Here is a 23,626-nt window from a genome sequence, read left to right as displayed (position 1 = left end):
TGCGAATGTGGCTCCTCATATTGTGGAGGATATCTGGCATATCTAAGAGAAAAGAGCAAAGGGACAGCTCATAAAAAATGAGGGGTTGATAGAAGATTATATGAAATAGCAAATCGGATGTAATCAGGGGATTGCCCTGGATGGTTCAAACGGAAAGTCGGTTGGTGCAGAATGTTAAAAATATGACTGGGATATTAGAGGGTCCGCACTGAATTTGGGGTATCTCAATCACCTAGTTTCAAATTTGTATGTATTTTCATCTTTTAGAAAAAAAAAGATCAATGTTATTTAAATATTATTAATCCCATCGTTTTAAAAATAGTCGGCGTACCCCCAAAATATGGCTCATGGACCCCTAAGGGGTCCATGAACCTCAGGTTAAGAAACCCTGTTCTAGACCTCAAAACTACTCTAGTTTGTTTTCCGTCTGGGGTCCACATGACAGCAACAGTTCTTTTGTCTCCATTCATTATTTCTAAAATAATAAATACAAGTAGTATTCAAATTTATTTATAGACAACTGCTAACTAAAAGCAGTGCAGCAAATTTGAAATACCAGTTTCTTCTAAATGATTATAAAATCTCTAAAATTTCCTTTTTCTAGAATGTTATATAAATGACTTGTGAATTGGTATGAAATTTACATTTTTATAAAATCTTCGGATTGTTATTTTCATGTTGGTAACTGTGCCTATTTATGCACTTAATTTAAAATGTTTTTTCTTTCCAGATGACAAAAATATTGAACATCTTTTTGGAGGCTGAGATTACAAATATAAAAAAATTGATGGTGGTATCACTGGTAGTTAAAAACAAAACAGATTAACTGATTTGATGGTTAGTTATTATTTAAACTACCTTTCTATTTTTAAAATTTTCTATCTTTGCATTGTATTTAAAAAAATTATTTTTTCTTCAAAATACACGAACTTAAATGATTTAATATAATGTCTACTTTATTACACATTGCTAATCTTTTTACATTTCTTTTTTAATGCAATAATGTATCATTTTATTTAACATTAATTTTAGGCATTGCTTATCATTTTAATACAGTATTGTTTCATGTACTAAGTATTTATTCTGAAACTGATATATAAGTTTCAAGTTTATTTGTGAAAATTAAAAATAATATTATCCTCAGAACTATAAGTAAGACAAATCTTGTTTAATAGAGTAGCAGATAGCTCTTAGGGAACAGTTTTAGTAGTCATTTTTGTTACTGTCAGTTGTTTTAAGGATGTCAAATTTTTGTGGCATGGTTTGTTACCCTAATTCATGTATTAACAATTTTGAAAAAATTACATAATATTACTTGTATTCCTAGCTGAAAAAATGCTATTTGTTTGCAATAAAGAGTGTTCTAAAAGTCACCCAATCTTTGAGTTTTATGTCATTTGATTAATAAAATGCGGATATTGAAAATAAAATGCCAGTGTTTAGACTATTAAAATTTCAAATGCGCTATCACACATGCAATTCTAGGTTGGTTTTTTTTAAAATCACAATTTTTGATTTAAAACTTGTGTTTTCAATCAAAATTATTTCCTGCTTGAATTATGGAACACACTGTAGTAAAACAGTATTACTCTTGTAATAGCAATAAAATCTGCATAAATGTGTAGCTGACTAGAAGCATATTTGCTGTACTTTAAATTCCAGAGATTTTAAATTTTCTCTCCTTTTTAATTGTGTTTAGTTCTGAAAACTAAAGCTCTTTTGTTATTTGCAGTGATAGGGAGCCAACGGATCAGAGTTCATCCAGCGGTGGCCGTGATGGAGGTCCTGGACTCAAAGCTCTCCTGGTAATATAGGGATGACCGCTAGCACGTTCTATGGGTGTTGTACCTGATCTCTTGCAGCAGCATGCTTCGAACACATCTGATCATCAGTCTTCACCACAGCATAGGCTTCAAGACTCAACAATATCAGATGAGGTATTACTTGTGATTTTTTTAACTGTTGTGTTACTAGAATTGTAGTAAGACTTAATTATTGTGAACGAGTTTTTTTTTTTTGTTGTTGTTGCACTTTTAGCTTTTTTAAGATTACTGTGTGTGAAACCATCACAATGAAAGCTATCAAAAACCTTAATATTGATATTTTAAATAGCTAAACTTATGAGAAAAAGTGTATTAAAAAATTCCTCTTTTGTTACAGTTAAGAATTCAAATTATATAAAACAAAATTTTCACCATTATTATGCACTATTATCTAAAATAACCAGTGTATATAAATAAACTTTAAGTATTGACCATAGTATAATAAACAAAAGTTCTTCTGAAAACTCTTTTTATAAAATTACTGACTAAAATTTATATTTTAACACAGATTTTTTAAATTAAAGTTGGAGTTAATTTTGAACTATAATCTCAATTTAAACATAATTGTTAACTATATTACTATATTTAAGTGTGTGTGTATTTTAAACTTTAAAATGCATGCATGAGTTAATATTTAATATAATAAATATATGGTAACTAATGAAGTTCTTGCTGTCTTTGCTTTGCCATTGAGTGAAAAGTAAATTAGTGTGTAAAGTGGACAAAAATCCTGTCGGTTCAGAGTAGGAATATTAGTTGTTATAAAAGCAGGTACACCATACACTGCTTATCACTAGCTGCATGAAAACTCCGAATATGTCAAGTGTCAGGGGGTAGTGCTGTGAATAAGCATACTGTATGGCATTGATTTCAAAAATTTAGGTCTATTTCGAAGAAATTTGGGTCCATTAACAAACCCTTAACAAAATATTTTTACTTAAAAGTGGACCCTTCACAGATTTGTTTATCTTCATTATTGTTTTGCTAATCGAATGAACCTTTCCCAGGAAGCGGGGGGGGGGGAGTAAGACAAATGCAAAGGAACTAAGTATAGACTAAATACCAAATATTTGTGTGTTGCATTTCTAATTTAGTAGCAGCAATAGCTGTTTATTCTTGAAAATTTAATTTGTTTTCATTATTATTTTACAGTGTTGAGCATAATCTTGTATCCATTTACAATTTAAAAACTCATTGTAAAGGATTTTTGCAATAACGGGACCCTATTTGCGCAAATTCACAAAAGCAGGACCCTCGTTGAAAGAATGCGACTTAACGTTTATTTTTTATTCACAAATTACGATTAATTTTTTCACAATTTTACAAAAACGGACCTTTCACAAAATGTCTGGACAGACCCCTGGAAACATCTAGTTGATTTGTTACTTGATACATTTATTGCACTTAAAATATTCTTATTTGTTTTTAAAGCATAATATATTTTTTTTCCTTCTGTTTCCCCATTTCTTTAATGTCACCCCTGCAAAATATTAGTTAGAATTAAGAAATTCGTTTTTTCCTATTGTGACTTGTATAACTGGTTCATTCAATATATATTTTAAGTAAGATATTCTGGTGACTGAAACATTAATAATTTTTAAAGTTAATTATCAGAAAATATACCCACATGTGCTATTAATATGTGATTTTTTTTTTTTTTTAATGAAATATTCGCTTAAATTTTATGTGTTTCTATTTGAGAGAGTTATGCTTTTTAAGTAGGAATTATGATAATTTTTTTTGTTTGTTTTTAGAATTTATAAATAACATATTTTAAATGGAACAACATAATATAATATTCTAGTTTTAAGTCTCATTAAAATTTTGTGTATGGTTATCTTTTTTAATAGTAATTAGTTATGTTATTGGAAAGAGAAATTCCCAAGTTTTTAGCATTCACTATAACATATGTAACTACATATACATTCATTACATAACTTTTGCTGAAAATATTTAGTTTTTATTTTAACTGAAATGAAAAGTAATATTACTTATGTATAAATTTGACTTTCGCTTTAAATATTCTAAAGAAATCAGTATAATAAAATTATCTTAATTTTCATTGCAGATATATCAGGAAGGAAGTGTTAAAAAAAAATTTATATGTTATTGCGATTGCCCTAAATGTTAAAATAAAATCACCACTTTTTTTAAAATAAGTATTGGCTTTGTTTGTTGTGCTAATTTTAAATAATACAGCATGAATTAATATTTATAGTTTCTTGATGCTTGCTTTTTATATTGCTTTATTGTCTGTTTACCTCTTAGTTTTATTTTTCTAATTGAATAACTTTATTCTTTTATGTAACAGTATAGGCAAGCTGTTGGAAAGGCCCCTCCTCAAACAGCACTCTTTTCTCACATTTGGGTTTGGTGATGGTACTGGTCCCTTTCCATCTCCAAGGAGAGAGTTAGTGTCAATGTTACACCATCTGATGACACTCCAGAAATAAGAAAGTACAATTCAACTTTTGGATGGCATTGTTTTGTATATTTTAAAAACTAGGCTTTTAACCATTAATATTTTTCATATAGATTTTATGAGTTTAACTTTGTTAATAATTTCATTATTATTTTCATCAATAGTTATCAAATTAAATTGTTTTATTTTGAAATATGATTGTTATTTCAACCTTCTTAAATAAATGAGTTCACTTACAACTAAATAATTTCACTTTAAACAGCGGATCTTGCTTTCTCAAGATAATTCACCAGGGGATGATCGTTTCTGCTGCTCGCAAAAGAAATCAAAATAAATAAATAAAAAACTGTAAAAACATGCCATTTGTTTGAAAGTCAAGCATTCAATAGTGAAATATTTTTTTTAATAATTTTAAAGTCCTTGATGGTGTTTATTTTTAGTGTGAAAAGTAAACAGTAAACCTTACGTTATTAATTTATTAATAAATTATCACTCATTATTAATGCAACACGATGTTTAAATGTTTTATTGTGTATCCTTCTAAGTTTTCTCGTGGGTAACGAACAAGGACATTAAATTTTTAATATGGCATAATAAAATTATAAATTATTTTGTAGAAAAAAATTAATTAGTAATTTGCTGATATTAATTGGAATTAAAGCAGGTTAACATTTATTAAAATAGATTAAAAGCTGGTTTAAACTCATTGCATTGTGTAATTTACTTATTTATTTGTTTGTGCTACTAACTGTGACTTAAGCATTAGGTGGAATTTTTACATTGCTGATAGCAATATTTTATCAGATTGTTGTTTGGAATTATCATTTTTTATATTAATTTCTTTTTGAACTTAATTTTGTAGCTAAAATTTATTTTATTGTTTTTTTAATATAAACTGTTGTTACTTAGGAGTAAATCTACTGATTGGTACAGAGAATGGACTCGTGCTTCTTGACCGTAGTGGTCAAGGTAAGGTGTATCAGTTAATATCCAGGAGAAAATTTCGGCAAATGGAAGTCCTAGATGACCAAAATATTCTTGTCACAGTGTCTGGCGAAAAATGTAGAGTACACGTATATTACCTCTCATGGCTGAGGAGCAAAATATTAAGAACTGATGGAGTGAGTATTAGCTAGTGTATTATCAGTTTAACACATATTCAAGTTCAGGATTGTTTTTTATATATTCCTTACAGTTATATTTTCGTTATTAATGAATTATTTTTTATTAGCTTATAGGGAAACTGAAATAGCTTTTAATGCATGTTTTATGATTCAGCTTTTGATTTTAATCAATGTAATTAATTTTTATTTGATTTCATTTATTTTTTATTATTAACGGTAACCAAATATACTTTTAAGCTTATTATGAGTAAATCATTAAATTTCAGATTTCAATATTAAATACAAATTCGTTTTCATCTCTCCCAAACTTTTTTTTTGTCCTAGTTAGAGAAGAAGTTATAAAAGTTTTAAAAACCCATTTTCTTATAGGGAGCTGCAGCAAGACTTGTCTTTTAATAATATACAGTGCCTGTCACTTAATAAAGCATTATTCATTCTTAGGAAGTTTGATTGTATTAAGTGGCTAATTTTATTAACTGGTATTCTACATTTAAATTTAAAAAAAAGGTTTCAATATTAAACTTTACAAATACTACAGTGGCTAAATTAATTTCTGTATTTTTGTTTAATTTTAATGGTTTTAATTTAAATGTCATATATTATTAAAAAAATAGCTTCAATTTTTTTTTTAAAGATTTTGTTATTTTATAAGCAGCATTTTTAAGATTCAGCTCTTTTAAGGCTTGTAAAAGTTTTTATAACTTTTATTATTTCATTGAGAGTTAAATTGGAATTGATGTCAAATTTATCTTTGACATTCAAATCTTGAGATATAGCTAGTTAACAAATTTACTCGTTTTATTTACTTACTAGTTTTTATTTTACTCGTTTTTTCGATATTTTATCACCACTTTTTTGTTTGATTAATAAATGATGAATATTTTTTAAATGTGTTTATCTCATTAAATATTTTAGGAATTAAATTTATTTTTTAGTTTATTTTTTTAAATTTTGCTGCAGCTATTTTCTCAATAGTAAAGGTTAATGAGTCAGTGATTTAAACTGATATTGAATGATAACTGTATTCAATAACTTTTCTTAACTCATCAGCAATTTTTATTTACATTCTTTTACACTTCTCTTCCCCGTTTCATTCTTTTTTAAATATAAGTGCAGTTACTGCAGCTCAAAACCTGTTTCGTTATTTTCTCTATTGGTAAGTGGGATATTTTAAATATTGTTTTGCCTTATCTTATTGAAATTTTGCATAGATGCTCATTGGCTGTTGCTTGGCTGACCGCTTTTTTAATAAATAGAGGCATTTGATTGGTCGATTACATCATCGTTTTCATCGTTATCGCTTAATCGTTTTGTCAGGTTTACTAGAATGGCGCTTTTAGCATTTTTGCTTGGCAGAATTTTAATAACGCGCATGCTCAGTTTGATAATTTATTTAAACCAATCGAAGTACTTCGTAGACAATGAATATAGATGCTTGTATCCTCTCCTTTGCTTGCGTATACTCAAACAAAGACATAAAGATGGAAAGATCAATCACTGTACCAAACAGATGTCAGGGTGAACGAAACATTGGACACATCACCGGTCTCTATTTTTTTTATTTGATTTTCATAAATTGTTATGATAAATAATAACATTCTGTCTCTGTGCCAGAAAAATCTGAACAAATTTTTTTTAAAGATTTATAATTTGTAAATTTTAAATGAAAAAATTAATGTATTTTAAAAAATTGATTTTTATATTGTTCTGAAATTCAAATACTTGAAATAAATATTAAAAAAACAATTTAAGTGCTTATTAAAAATATATAAAAAATATAAAAGTAACTAAAAAATAAATAAAATAATTAAAATAAAATAGAACAGTTTTATAAGCAATCTAAGCTGCCCAAAGCATTTAATTTCATGAAGAACAATAAATTGGAAAATGTTAATAATTGCTGAGATAGAGTCTCATAATTGCCTGTTAGCGTTCAGTTAGTTAGTTATTAAAACTTTTTCATGGTTTTCATTTGTGCGTAATCTAAATTCTAATTATTTTCATTCAAGAAGTCTTTCAAAATATAATTTCATTCCTGTATTTAAATTACAAGTAACTTTGATATCTGGGTGGCCTACAAAAATTCAAAAAAGTACAAAAAAAATTTAGAGCATTTCACAGCATTTACTATTTATCAAAGATGATTAAAAAAAAATTATTCATTATTAAAAAATAATTTTATTGCGATAATCAACATTAAGCTGGAAACCTATTACTATTAAGCAATTTAAAAGACTTTTTCGTGGTTTTCCTTCGCATGTAACACAAATTTGATTACTTTAATTTAATCTTCATTAAAATAAATTATTCTTATAACTTTCATGAATATGATTGTATTCTGATACTTAAATTGTTAATTACTTTGATCTCTGAATTGAATTAAGCATAATAAGGGTGTTTCATTACATTCACAAAATAAAAAAGCTCACACTTTGATTTCTGGGTTGAGTTAATAAGAAGAGCTTTTCGTTCTGTTCAGAAAGATGGTACCCTATCTATTAAGGATAATAACAATGAAAAAATGTTTATCTATAATTTTTACTCCGATACTTAAATTGCAAATTATTTTATTTTATATACCAATAACAGCGATCTGAAAAACATTTTTGTCTGTTTTTCATAGCGTGTAACGCGAAATTTGATAATTTTAATTTCAATTTAATCTTGATTATAATTAATTATTTTTACAACTTAATTATTTATTAACTTAATTATTTTAACTTAATTTATAATTAATTAATTAAAATAATTAATTAACTTAATTATTTTAACTTAACTTTAATTTATTTATAACTTAATTATTTTTATAAACATAATTATTTTTATAACGTAAATATGGTTTTATTCCGATACTAAAATAGCGAGTTACTTTGATTTTCGGTTAAAAACTACAAAAATTTGAATAACATCTCGTTATAGTCACAAAGAAGTCTCTCAAAGATGCTGAAAAATGATTCATTATAAAAAAAAATTCATTGCGATTACTGAACTTCTAAATGGAATCAAGCCATCTGAAAGATATTTTCGTGGTTTTCCTTCACGTATAATGCAAAATATGATTGTTTTCTCAAATTTTTATTCAAGCAAGGAAGAAAAATATTTATACCATTATTAACCACTCCAAAAACCAGAGTAAATGCTTTATTATAAAACTGATACGTCCAGAATGTCCAGAATTTGGAATTATGATGAACTTGCCTGTATAATTTGATTCAATAAACTGATTTATTTTCTGCTTCCCTTCTTACCATTATTATTATTTTTTTTTTAAGTGAAAAATGATTCTTCTACATTACTGTTAGAAAATTTGACGGTTCATCAGGTTGTCTTTTGTCAACATCTGAATAAAATTCGAGCAAATAGTATTATATTTGTAATGGCGAAAATATCCAAATGATAAAATAAATCTTTTTTTTACAGTGTTAAAATTAAAAAACTTAAGTACTCGGGTTCCTATGATTTTATTATTTTACTAATAACTTATTCTAGTATGTCATATTGAAATATCTGATATATGTTATATTGAAATATCTGATATATGTATTTTGAAATATCTGATATATGTATATTGAAATATCTGATATATCTGGAGAAAAAAAAATTTCTAACCAAATGTTCTTTGAGTCAGGAAGAGACAAAAAATACCTGTTGATTTTTTTGAAATATGCTTTCTATCACAAACGCCTAAAAACTTTGTTCTCGATAAAAATAATTTCAGATGATTTTAATCCTTCATCTCTTATTAACCTCGTTATATCATGCTTTTGATCAAAGTTCAGCAGCGTGTGCGTTCTTTCTCTCCTAAATATTAATTTGATCCCTACACACGTTTTTTATTCCATTACTTATAAGGATTCGTAAAATATATATTAACTGCCCGGATTAGAGAACAACTGAATTATCTTCTTCAAAAATGGCAGTTATTTAATTTAAATTTGATACTTTTGTGTGTGATCATATCTCAGTGTCAACCATATCGGTGTCACGTATCAATGACATCCAATAAAAATCTAACTGTCAATGAACTTAACTGAGGAGAAGGAATTAACTGAATGCTTAATAAAATAAGAGCTTTCTTTGATGATATGTTTTTTAAATTAGTGGTGAAATCGTCTAATAATTATTTTTAAAAATCGTTGCAAGAAAGTTTTGCAAGCGTATTTTTTTTTCAGACTCATGCGAGTTAATTCAAATCAAATAAATATACTATATGTACTCTCTTTTTCTTTCTTCCGGATTCTAACGAATTAAATAGTATTCATACTTATCAAGGTATTTTACAACAAAGTGCTAACATAGTACAAAGGTACATATACTTGTATTGATTTCTGTGTATAGATTTTTTTTTCCTTCTATATTTGCTTTCGGAAATTTAGCTGTATAATATTTTATACCCAATTATGTAATTCTGTTGCGATCGTAATTTTTCTTAGAAAATTATTATTTAGATGATTAGTTGAATATTCATAAAGTACGTTAAGAAGAGGTTTGAAAAAAAAAGTAATCAATATCATGCGTAAATGCTTTGGTTTTATTTTCCTTCTTTTTTTAATAATGTGTTACGTTTGTTTTTTTAAATCATTCATTGCCACTTATTTAATTTAATTACATATAATGTCAGGATAAAAGCATATCTCAGTTTTTACATAAGCACGTGAGAATGTTTTTTTTTCATGAAGTTTTCCTGCTGATTTGTGTTTAGAGTGATAAATATTTGTTTCAAAACTATAATTTATGTATCTGCAACTGTATCTCAGGACTGACGTTTAGCAGTTAATTCAATAACTAGCATTTTATTCAAGTGTTCCACACGCACCCGTAACTCTCTAGAAACTACATTAAGAGGCACTACTCATGCATGTTCGTATCATATGCTAAATGAACACCAGTTATTTATTCTTCTAAGAATATGGTGTTTGTTTTACTTGCAAATTTCAGATCCCCATTTGTAGAGCACCCTGTTGACATGAATGAAATATTGTAAAACTCATATTGAATATAACTGTATGATATATTCTATATAGTGATTAACTCTTCTTTACTTGAATTTTTTTTCTAGTTAGCTAACTCTAGCAGAGATGACTTATGTGTCCTTTTTTTAGAATTGAACCTTTATCAATAATAATGATTTTTTATATAATTGGTCTGGGCATTAAATGAAATAAATATAAGTATATCGATTATCACTAAATATCAAGTTTACTACGATGTATTGCAAATTTATTCAATTTCTTTTATTCGTTATGCAAGTCAATTTCCTGAAATTTTGAAATTTTTTTTATTCAAATTGACACTATTTAGCGATAAAAAAAATCTTTGGATGCATTCTCAGATGTATAAAACAAGCTTTTAAAAATTTTATATAAATTTTACTCAGGTATTTGATAACTTCTTTAATATTTACATGATTTCGTTATAATTTTTTTCTACAAATAACTAATTAATAACTGTTGTTATATTCATTTAGTAAAGTTAATAAACAGTATACGATTTGATAATTAAGAGTTCATTTAGAGCAGAAAACAGAACAGGAATAAATTTAACTTCATCATAGTTATATTCTCTAAACAATAACTGCCTTTTTTTTTTCCGTAAAAAAATCACTGAATTTTAAAAATAAAACTATTTTTTTTAAGAAAATAAGATCAAGGCAGAAGAGATTAGATAAACAATATATAATTGATTTTAACAAATTAAATTTAGATATTAAAAAAAAAAACTTATAAGGATGGAAAATTTCTTTCTGAAATTAGATATTTGCGTAGATAAACTATTTCAGCTTAAAAATTGGGTTTTAACTTCTAAAATAAATTGATATAAATTAATACATTTAGTTATATTTTTTAATCAAACCATTTTATGTAAAATAATATGTTTCTTAAAAATCTAGCAAATCTTTTTCGTGCATAACATGACCCTGTTTAATCATAACGAACAACTGAAAATGTGTTTCGCTCATTATAATTATGTAAAGTCAAGCGTTAAGGCTAAATTAAATACTATATAAAAATATTTAAAAAATTTTCGCTTTTTTTTAAATTGTTATGTCTTTCTGTCTTGTGCATATTCCACAATGTGGTTAAGCACTGATTAATTCATTGTTTGCTTTTTTCAGTCCATACGAAGAAAAGGTATTCTGCTCACATGCTATAAATAAAAAGTGAATTTTGCAATCGTTCTTGAGGCACATTTCAGGATTTAAAAAAAAAAAAAAAAAAAAAAAAAACGAGTAACTCCTTAAATTTTCAGCGCAGTACAAAGAACAATAAAAAATACATACTCTAAATATTCCTCTACCGGTAATTTAAGAGTTTACGGTCTTCAGTAACACGGCTGAAAAGGAGACATGAAAACCTTTTTGTAAAGTTATATCACAAAAATTTTACTACATTTTTAATTAATACTAGAAAGACTGAAACTTAGTATTACCTATATTGCACTCTGAAAAAGTATTACTATGCATTCTGAAGGAGTAACTAATGCGTAAAAAAATTAATTTATGTAATTTTCACCCATACTGCCCTTTTACCTATAGTATTTTTACCTATATACCTATATTGCCCAAAAGCAATCAAAATGATTGCATTCTGAAAGAATGGCTAATGTGTAAAAAAATTAATTTATGTAATTTTTATAATTTTTTATATTATCTACAGTTATATAACAAGCTAATAATAAATATTAAGGGAATAAAAATTACTTCACTTGGGAAAAAAATTTATGCATTATTATTCGTACAATTTTTGAAAATGAAAAAGCGGTCAAAATGACTTCCTTAGGCAATCTAGTGTTAAGTAAGATTTGTATATGCATTTTACACGGCATGAATATTACTTTTTTATGCGCAATGAATCTGAAATAAAGTTAATTAAGTTTTAGTGCTACTTAAAGGGAGAAAGAAAAAAAATTTTTAATTAAGAAATTTTCTACTTTACTATTAAGTTATAGTATAATGTTTAAATTTAGGATACATTTATCCTATTAAATATTAATAGCGGATTGTAAATTTGAGATGTTATAAACTGGTTAAAATCACAGAGCTTAAATTAACTTTGTATATACACAGCGTGCGGTCCTCAAGTTTGATTTATTAGATTTTGCTATTTTTACTAGCACTATTATGCGAATAAAAAGATGTTAGATCAAAATTCTAAATCTTTTGATTCTTCAAATCGATTTTTACAAAATCTTTGAATTGATATTTTCTATCAACAAAGATCTTCTGAAGAGATGACTGAAAACTAAATATCAGGACAAATGAGGATAGTTTTATATGCAACCAATTTATCAATTTTGTTCGTATCCATCCTTTTATTATTGTTTTGTCTTAAATTTCTCCTTAAATCATCTTAGAGGCTATGTAAACAAGAAATGATTGGTTGTAGACAAGACATTAATATATAATTTATTAAAGAAATACATAAAATAATAAAAAAATTATTTAAAATTATCAAGATTTCTGGAGAAGTTTATTTTTTATACACTCAAGAGCCAAAACATTATGACCACCCCTACATTTTGCAACGAACTCTCCTGGATGACGTGGAAGGTACGTGATCAGGTGGAAGTGGTATTAACTGTTGCTGGAGAGTTTGAAGAATCATTCTTTCACTTACTTCTGTGTGTGATAGGAAAGGCTGCGGATCTAAGCGACTTTGATAGAGAGCAGATTGTAAGGGCTCGAAGGCTCGGAACAAGTATTTCCGAAACTGCATGACTCGTGGGTTGTTCGTGATCTACAGTTGTTAGTGCTTATGCAAAGTGGATGAATGACGGTGAAGCCAGCAGTAGACGACATGGTGTTGGACTTTCACACGCTATCAAAGAAAGAGGTCGTCGGGGATTGTTTCGCTTGGTGAAGCAAAACCGGAGCCAGACAGTGGCTCAGCTGACAGCCCAATACAATGCAGGGTCAAGTAGAGTAGTATCAGAGCACACTGTTCAGCGGGCACTGTTGGATATGGGGCTACGCAGCAAACGTCCCACTCGTGTGCCTTTGCTAACCAAGCGTCATCGCCAACTACGCCTGCGCTGGGCCCGGGAACATCGCGACTGGTCCATGAATCAGTGGCAGAGAGTTGCCTGGTCAGATGAATCACGGTTTATCATTCATCCCACCGTGGCAGCGTCAGGATACGCTGTCTTCCAGGCGAACAGTTGCTCCCTCAATGTACTGTAGGTCATACACAGGCAGTGGTGACGGTATCATGCTTTGGGGGACGTTCTCTTGGGCGTCACTGGGGCCCGTGGTTGTGGCAGAGCAGACCATGAATGCTACAGGGTATCTGAACATCATTGCGGACCAGTTGCACCCTTACATGGCCTCTGTTTTTCCAGCTAGAAATGGAATTTTCCTACAGGTCAACGCTCCGTGTCACAAGGCTCAAATTGTGTTGGACTGGTTCCAGGAACATGACGCTGAATTCCAGTTAATGTCCTGGCCACTTATCTCACCGGATCTCAATCCGATAGAACACATTTGGGATGTCATGAAACGGCAGCTCAGAGTTCAAAGACCACTGAGTCGCAATATCTCGGATTTGTGTGACCGTTGCTTAAACATCTGGTACAATCTGTCTCCGGCCATCTACCAAGGACTTGTGGCATCCATGCCAAGGCGGGTTGCAACTGTGTTACGGGCTAAAGGTGAGCCAACTCGTTATTAAGAGGTGGTCATAATGTTTTGGCTCTTGAGTGTATCATTACAACGTTAATTATTATACCGGTTGTTCATTCATTAGTTCGATAACGAATCCGTAAAAACTTGTTGCAACATTTCCCATATTTCAATAGCATTTCGGAGCATACTTCTACGAATTTGATATCTGGTCCTAAACTTTTTGTTACAATAAATTTCGGTTGTAATGTAAAATTTAATTTTAAATGAACAATTTTTTTAAAATTAGAATATTACACCCATAAGGAAATTCAAACATTGATAATATAATTTGAACTTTTATTCCTTAATATTTATATTTTTCGTAGGATGTGAAAATATTCTAAGTCTAATATTCTAACTAATATTTACAAATAAATTCATTCTAATGAAACTCTACATAAAAGGCATTGTATGCTATTTTGTAATATTATTAAAATTTTTACCGTCCCGCAGTGGACGTTAAGACACGGTTCCCAGCAGATCACCGAAGTCAAGCATCACTGGCTACGGTCAGTGTGCGGGTGGGTGACCACTTGGATCAGTCTGCGTAGGGACCGAGGGTGTGCGGTATTGGTCCTCGCTAAACTGTGCTACCGTAAAGTGCTCGACTTCGCGCGCAGGTCGTCGGGCTACCGAAGCGGGGTGCCATCCCTTCCGCAGAGGATCAAAATTGTGATGGCATGTCTTCGGATCATCCTCCGGGATGTTTCCCGACCGTCGCCAATAGCCCATTGTGCAGCTCTAATGCGACGTAAATTAACAACAACCAAGTAAAAAACTTTATTTGAATTAAAATAAATAATTTAATTCTTTGTTAAAACATTTAGCAGTTTTTTTTTATAATTCTATTTTAAAACAGAATAGGTAAATCCTACAAAGGTAATTGGACTTTTTTACTCTCATTTAAAATAGTATTGTTACTTGTGACTAATGACATAGATAATGAAATGTTTAAATAATTATTATTAATGGCTTGGTTAGGAATAAAATTTATGGTATTTATTTATGCAGCAAGACTAAACTACAAAAATTTAAAGAAATGAAGACAAAATCAGACGAAATTGGAAAAACCCATTCCTTGAAAAAACCTGAATCGGTTCTTTCAGGGATTCGATATTTTTTTTTAAAGTTTTTTAAAGTAATAAATGCATTTATCCAATACTGCATTATTTATAAGTATATTGTGTTATGCCTAAAAGTTTCATAAGAATTTCCATGTTCTTTAATATTAAAACTTTCATTATGTCAAGAGAAAAATAAAACAAGATATCTTTAATTTATAAGTAATTGAACTATATACCTACCCTGGAAAAAGGACATTATATAATTCTGAAGAACAGCATTTTTATGTATAGAACTGAGGAGCAAAGAGCCAGCATAACTCACTCCTATACCTATGCTTCCAATACATTTATATTTGTAAGTAGACTTGTTAACATAATGTATAGGAAAAAGGGAAATTTCTTACTTTTTATTAAAATATTAATGGTAGAAAACGTTTTTAGGAAATACTTTTTAAATAGTCTAATAAAACAACTTTAATTAATTGCCTAAAATATTTTACCACTGAAAAAATTAAGTTAAAAATTCCCAACCCTGGTTTTTTGCTCCATAATTAGCTGAATTTCATGGCCCTGATAAATTTTTTTAATAAATATTTTAGAACTTTCGTTCAATCATTATGGAAAGAGATACACACACACATATATTATTTATAAAATAATTTGTGGTACATTGTTAGTATGCATTTGCATTTCATATTAAAATATTGATACTGATAATATTGATATTGAGCTAATTGATAATGTTCATGAAAAATCATAGTAATTGTTAAATTTTCTACACTTTAATTACAGCCTAGCATAAATTTTTATAAATAGTGAAGCAAACAGATTCTTCTAATTAGAAGAAAACGATCACAGTACAGCTTACAAAAAAGTCACTTAAGTTCTAAAATTCCACTCATGAAAAGATTCCTGAAAATTGTAATAATCTGTAAAAAAAAAAAAAAAAATTAAAAGCATTATATTTATAAAGATAACCCTGAATCAATTTTCTTAACTCAATCAAATTAATATAGAGTCAATATAAAATATACTACTATATAATATATAAATTCTGTAAATAACCCATGCATTATTAAATATATCTTTAAAACTAATTTAAATGTATACTAAATCAATATTTCCACTTCCTTCATAATGTTGATTTGGAGTACCCAGAATTTTTGAAGAATCAAAACTGGAATTTCAACAAGCACTGACCTGGCAATTCTGATAATTCTCAGGTCAGAGTAGTTAAAAATTCAGTGGATGAAAGAGCCTTTTTTTCTACATTTAAGGATGCATCACATTAACTGATGATCATAACAACCTGGAACAAAACTATTAGCATTGCAACTGCATATACAAAACATGAAACACAACTTGTGCTTTTTCAATTATTAAAATTAATGAGCTCTTAATATTAATTTAAAAGTATTATTTATAGTAGTAATGTAATCATAGCATCATTAAACAAGTAATGAAGTATGTAAACAGAAAACTTTAACACATGTAATCTAAATTTTAAAAAGTAGCAATATAATAAAATGTAAAACAATTTTTTATACCATTTGAAGATATTTATACAAAGAAAATTGGTAACTTATTAATGGTAACTTTAAATTTAGGGTGTAATATACTAATTTAACCTTCAAAAGAGGAAAAAAAAACTGATTTCTTCCCAACCGTGTATTATTAAAGTATAACTTATTAGTCATTCATATTTCCTTTCAAATAATATTCAATATACACAAGTAACTAATTCAAATATGCATATTTTCATACTATTATAAGTAACTATATCCAATATAATAATTAGAAGCACAAAAAATTGCTTTACCCCACATAGATATAATGCAATGAAAAAGATACCTAATTAATTATAATGTAAGAGATTAAAATATCTACAAATATAAAATATGTCGGAGGTGCATACCAATTTTAGATTTATGCAGAGAGGCAGCAACAATAAATGACTAGCAAGTGAAATTGTCACACTAACAATTATTTAGGCAAGAAATGTGACACTTATACTTACTCAGCATCAACACAAGTCTTTGACAGCATGTATTCCAGTAGGTATTTCTATTCCGACAAATTATGGTCATAACAAGCAATTTCATCACTCCCATTTAAGACAAAGACATGCTGAAGGAGCTTTTAAAAGATACACCTGATTAGTTGATGAAAAGAAAGTCTCAACTTGCAACAAATCTAGATATGCAAAACACGAAGACGCACAAATTACAATTTGTGATACAATTGCTACTTACTTGTGCTTCTTCTCAACTATTCAAATTCTATACTAGTCTCTCCATATTATTCTGAACTATAATATTAGATTTAAAAATGTCATTTACAGAAATGTTTAATAAGTAGAATCTTACAAATAATAAAAAACGTAAACACAAAATCTAAAACTTTAATGTATGTAAAATTTAATAAAGGCAATAAGACATAGTAAAAGTACATTGAAATTCTTCATATTTCTTGCAATTAATTGTTTTACTCACTACAACAAAAAATAATTTGGACTTTTAACCACAAAAAATGTTTAAAAAATAATGATGCGACAATAATGAAACAAAATTTGATGAGATACCATATTAATAATTATGTAAGATATTAAAATACATATAAATTATATATACATATATTTTTAATAGAATTTTCTTTATATAAAACTATAAATATTAATAATAGGTAAGGTTAATATAAAATATAGTACAACGTAATATATTAACTCCGTAAACAAACCAAGATTAAATATATCTTTAAAACAAATTAAAATTTATACTTATTCAATATCATAACTTCCTTCTTAATGTTGATTTGACAGAAAACTGGAAACGACGGATCAAAACTGGAATTTCAACAAGCACTGACCTGGAAATCGTAATAATTCTCAGGCCAGCATGGTTGAAAATTCAGTCGATGAAGGAGCCTTCTCTCTACATTTAAGGATGCATCACAATAACTGATGATCATAACAACCTGGAAGAAAACTAAAAGCATTGCAACTGGATAAACAAAACATGAAGCACAAATTGTGATACAACAGAACTTGTTCTTTTCGATTATTGATTCATGAACCCTTAATATTATTCAAAATTTTAATATTAATTTAAAAATATCATTTATAGTAGTAATGTTATTCTTGCATCATCAAACAAATAATGAAGTATGTAAGCATAAAAACTTTAGCACATGTAATCCAAATTTCAAAAACTAGCAATATAATAAAATCTACATTTTAAATTACCAAGTCCATGATTAATTCCAAGAATTTTTCAAAACTTTACAAAACACTACACTCTGACAAAAACACAACAGCAAATTTAAAAAAGCATTATAATAACATTAATTGAAATGATTGGTATAGCCAAAACTGTTGTAATCTGCATCCTCAGTTGATTTTTAATTTAAAAAACAGAATAAATAAAGAGTTGAAGCAATAAAATAGCTGAAAAATACAAAAGCAATTAATTTCTTTTTTGCAAAATTATATTCTAAAAATACTTTTCTTGCTCATTGATAAGGAAAGAAATACTTGATTTTTCAGTTCTAATTTTAGAATAAAAAAAATAAAAAAATTGCCAATGACTGGCTTGCTTCAACTTGCTAAATCAAGGAAAGTTGATAACTTCTTATTGGTAACTTTAAGTTTAGGGTGTAACATACTATTAATTTAACCTTTTATTCAAAAGAGAAAAAAAGGGGCTTTTTTTCAACTTTGTATTGTTAAAGTATAACTTAAGAAATAAATAAATAATGGTTTCAAGAGAAATAAATAATGGTTTCTACATCTAAACTGCTAGTAATAAACTGTGCTACTGGATAACTATGCCCAAACTATGTAACTGTAGTTTATTTGAAAACATGATAAATATTTGTGTTATGAATTATGCTAATACTACTAAATCAGCAAGTAAAATTTAAATAGAATCAAATATTAAAAAACAAACCTCATATTTCTTTTAGACTGCCTCTTATACCACACAACTTGCAAACTTAATTCTGGTTTTTCCGATCAGACAGTAACAGACTGATGGCTGAAATAAGAAATTTTTTAAAAAATAACATAAACAACTAACTTTCTGATACAAGAACTATGTTAACCTTAAAGGGGAAAATACAAATCTTTAAAAAATAACCACAGCATCAAAGCAATATTAACAAAAATATGGTTTAATAATAAAAGTTTATAAACTTTTCATTGCTTTTTTTTCTGTTTTCTTCTTTAGCCCATATGTCATTTAGGGAGAAAAAAGAGACCTTACATTACTTTGAAAGTTTTATAAGTAAAAATCAACCATGTTGAATACTTATGCATGATAATTCATTTATTAAGAGGTAAGATTTAAATACTTTTAAAATCTTTCACCATTTTTAGAGATTGAATGCTAAAATAATAAATTTCTAAAATTGATAAAGCAAATAGAATAAATAATTTTTAAAATAATTAATATAAAAAATATATTAATAAATTTATTGTTTAATAATAATAGAGGAAGATAATAACCAGCAAAACATTGACTTTTTCTTAACCTACATTTGATTAAAGACAAATACTGATAAACATTAAAAGATATTTATTTTGACTTTTATTATTTTATTAAAATTTTAATTTGCAAACAGAATACTACAACAATATAGTTGAAGAAAAAAAAACTAAAACACTTAAAATGCCACAGTTAATATACAATTAGTTGAATAATCAAAATAAAAAACATTATACTAGTAGCAATAGTACTAACTACTGATACTAACTGAAATACTCGTATTGGCTCCTCTTAATCTGTCTGTCATTTAAGCTAAAAAAAGAATAAAATTAGATGAATCTCTGTGCAATAGACAAATTTTTATTACAGTAATCTCTCAACTTAGTTTTGTATAACGTTACTTTGTATATACCAAATATATTTAAAGTGAAAGAGTATTTATAATTCAGGGGCAATGTTCTTAGCGATCTTCCCTCTGTCCCTCAGGGGCAGAACCACAACCGTTGTGAGAATTAGTACTTAAATTAACTCATAACATTCTATTGCCTCTAAACATTTTTCTCCATTGTGTAAAGTAGTACAAAGAAGAATATCAGGGAAAAAAACACTTTCTACTGAATATTTTTCCTTACAGCATCAAAGTGCTAAGTCTGATGCAGTTCTTTGACTACTCTCTCTTGTTTGAATGGGCTGAGTTGTGGTGATCAGGCTTAAATGTCAAGACAAGAGTACAATGTTTTCATGAATCTAGTTAACATATATATAAGTAAACATAAAGTCGTGTATACATACACTTTCTTTTTAGCAACTTAGTCATGCATTCTTCACAGACTGAATATTGCCCTGTCAGTTTTAATGAATGCCATCTTTGCTAATACATTCATCTGCGACAACATCAATATCTCAATAAGGTTAAACATTTAAGAAAACAGTTAAATATGTCACCATGGAATCCCTTAGTAAAAAGAGTAAAGGGGACAGAAGTACAGAAGAAATAAGCAAGGTTTGGTTTACATAGTAGTTTTTGACTTAAACATTAACTGTAAAAAATCTTGGAATTTTGAGAAAATAAAAATTATAGATAGAAAAAAATATAAATAGTTTGTAGTAAATGAAAAATTTAATTTCAAATTAAAATCTAAATAAGTTAATTTAAATTGTTATTAATTTGTTAATATGAGTTATATTCTAAAGAAATATAATAATTTTATATGCATTTGAAATAAAAATTAAATTATGTGTACAAATTGTTTTGCACATAAATGTGATACATATAGAATAAAATTTCTTGATTATAGTATGCATGCTCATAATTTATGTAATAGTTTAGACAATCTAAAAGAATAATAAGAGCAGTAATTGTGAACGAAAATGATAAATATTATCTAAAATTCAAAATAAGAATTTTTCTGTTTCTTTACAGATTCATATTTAGAATTTCTTTTTAACATAAGTTTATAATAAAATTGAAACAAAACTATTTTGAATATGATTTAAGAACTCTCCCCTGTTATGAAGAAAATTCAATACAAAAGCTTCCTATCAAAATAAAATTTAATTAACATATTTTCTAGAAAAAAAATCTCTTTGTATTATGTCTCTGAAATAAACGTAAATCAACTCATCATTTAAATTTAAAAAATTTCATTACTAAACTGCGTTGCTAATTTTAGACAATCTAACTAAAGATTTCTGGAAACATGGAAAAACTTTGATAAATGAAAATTTTTTCTTTTGGTTTATGATTTTCAAAAATACATAAATTTTACACATAAAGGAAAACAAACTATGTAATTTAAATTCTAAATCTTTGCATTTTCAGGAAATTTAGTATGATCTCTTAATATTAACAAAATCTCATGATTTTTTAAAATATAATGCTTTTAAAACATACACTTATATTATAAATCTTTAATTAATAAGAATTACCTGTAAATAAAATTTTCATGATGACAAAATATAAAATCCAGCTCAATCAAATCTAGAAAATGGCTTTGAAAAATAATTTTGTTTATGATATGACAGGAAACTATAGATGCAAAATAACTGATTTCAGTAGTGAGGTAGTTGGAATATATGGGTAGCAAGTAAAAATATCCAAGGCATTTTGAATTAATTGAGCAAATGGTGCAGCTCTTAGCATTCGAAAGAACATTGGAGATAATATAGTAAATTTACAATTAAAAATATGACTTACCTAGCGAATTCGTTTCATTGCTTAATCATTCCGAGTACTTCCAGCTCAAACATTTTCGCCATTTTCAATCACGTTCAAAAAGCGGGCATCCAAGCAGTTGGCGATAGATTTCGTTTGGCAATCACCCATTTCAGCTGATCGCCAAAGTTTAGGGTTATAAGAGGGCGGTCAGCCAAGACAGTGCGATGCTCATTACATGCTGTTTGTCTATAGCAGGGGTAGGCAACGCGGCGCCATGGCGCCCCTGATCGATTTTTAATGCACGCTCGCTGGACTAATGTAAATGTATGATTGCCAGAGCGATTTACTTACTCTTGTCAAACGGCGATATACAGCAAGTAGTCAGTTGAGTTTAGGATTGTGCATAGATTAGCAATTTGCTAACCTTGAGCGTATCTAATAACACGCACATATTTTTTGTTAGTTTGTGATCATATTTCGAATAGACCATGCATAGACCGTGGATTTAAAACTACCAAGTAATCCGAAATAACTCTTTTCTTTCAAAACCCTTTGTTGAAAGCGATGAACTGGATCCTAAATTAAACAGTGACCTAGTTTGGATGGGTGATCTAGTTTCGCCACTGATGTAGTTTCTGACGCATCAGCTAGGTTAACTGTGACTGTATTGTAACGTGTTGTTTTAGTTTCAGTTTGCTTTTATGTTTGAGCTTGTGTTTGTTTATCTTTGGTATAACGCTTCTTTGCTATGCTTTCGTTATGTTTTAGATAATAAACGTTGTTAAGTTTAATAACGTTGTATTTCTTTTTAAAATAGAGTTGTTATAGTTCTAGTTTTTTTTTTATAGTTCTAGGGGGGGGGGGAGGATTCCTTTTGTGAGCCTTGCTTAGAACTTTATGAATCCAGGCGAAAAAATTATATACTTCAAAAAAATGAGACATGTAACCAATTGTTTTTTTAACATAAAAAAAAATTAAGATGCATAGATTAAGAATAAACTGGAAATACTATGAAATGACAAATAAATGAAAGAGATAAATAAAAGTTATAATAAAATAACTGATGATAATGGTAATAATAAATGTTAATAAGGGAAAAGGATAAGTGAGGAACATAAAAATAATGCTTTACTGTGTATAAAAATAAAGTTTGTAAGAAATACATATTAATCGCTTAAGACAAATGAAAATAATAGCTAAATTTAACTTTTACATCTAAGCAGCTTTTAAAAATAGATCAGAGCAGTTTGGATTTCATCAAAATTTTTTAATAATGAATTTAAAAATTAATTGAAATGAAAAATTTATAGTATCTTGTTTGTATTTTTCAACAAGCAGGAAATTTTTTTTATTAAAAATATGTTATATAAATATTTTAAATGTACAGTTTCAGTGATTTCACTACAGCGCGAGAACGCGAGAATCTCGCATATTTTTTTATATTCTCGCATTAAAAAATGATAACCGCGAGAAATTCACGCATTCTATAAACCAATTTCAAAATTCGCGAATTTCTCGCATTTTGAAAAAAATTTCTCATTTGCGCCATTTAGAATAAAATCCGTTTCACTTTTCTTCCTGGATCTTTTATTATTTTCAACATCTGCCCCATTATCTAGCTTCCCTATTTACCAGTATTGTTCAGAACCTTTAAGAACAACAGAACACCATCCTTCCGAACCACGGAACCTCTTTCAGAACGCATTTCTCTGCAACCACGTGTTTACCGTAGGTAAGGTTTCTTCATGTAAGATGTTCAAATTTTTGCTCGTTAATGTAAGATGGACAAATACCTTGTAAAGTCAATATCTTCTACTCCGAAACGGACAAATGAAAATGAAACAAATGTGGGTAGAAACGATCAAAACGAAACAAATACGCATTTGATCACCTGA

General features: G+C 28.0%; 2 long non-coding RNA genes across 22 annotated transcripts in view; one reads left to right on the top strand and one right to left on the bottom strand.

Moving 5' to 3' along the window:
• LOC147816018 (uncharacterized) overlaps nt 1–23,626 on the top strand; it is a 46,497-nt gene that overhangs the window by 2,855 nt on the left and 20,016 nt on the right. For 4 of the 20 annotated variants that reach the window (XR_015431567.1, XR_015431582.1, XR_015431566.1 and 1 more), the window contains 4 exons: nt 731–837; nt 1,733–1,937; nt 4,135–4,280; nt 5,155–5,366. This is a non-coding gene — a long non-coding RNA (uncharacterized LOC147816018). Of the gene's footprint in view, nt 1–730; nt 838–1,732; nt 1,938–4,134; nt 4,281–5,154; nt 5,367–21,982; nt 22,674–23,114; nt 23,464–23,626 lie in introns of those variants that run through there. The other 16 variants (XR_015431577.1, XR_015431575.1, XR_015431573.1 and 13 more) reach the window with 16 other exon arrangements.
• Nucleotides 15,757–21,950, bottom strand: LOC147816019 (uncharacterized). Of its 2 annotated transcripts, none has more exons than XR_015431587.1 (3): nt 21,503–21,950; nt 19,037–19,885; nt 15,757–16,021 (listed from the first exon to the last, which is right to left on the bottom strand). It is a non-coding gene; the product is annotated as an uncharacterized LOC147816019 (long non-coding RNA). The 2 variants fall into 2 exon arrangements; XR_015431586.1 differs by lacking the exon at nt 15,757–16,021 and having other exon boundaries at nt 18,803–19,123; nt 19,842–19,885.

Source organism: Parasteatoda tepidariorum, chromosome 2 (genome assembly GCF_982258835.1).
Source record: "Parasteatoda tepidariorum strain Cologne lab strain chromosome 2, Ptep-v5.0, whole genome shotgun sequence".
Lineage (NCBI taxonomy): Eukaryota > Metazoa > Arthropoda > Arachnida > Araneae > Theridiidae > Parasteatoda > Parasteatoda tepidariorum.
The sequence above is the reverse complement of the archived record's forward strand: the minus strand, read 5'-3'. Positions and strand labels throughout refer to the sequence as shown.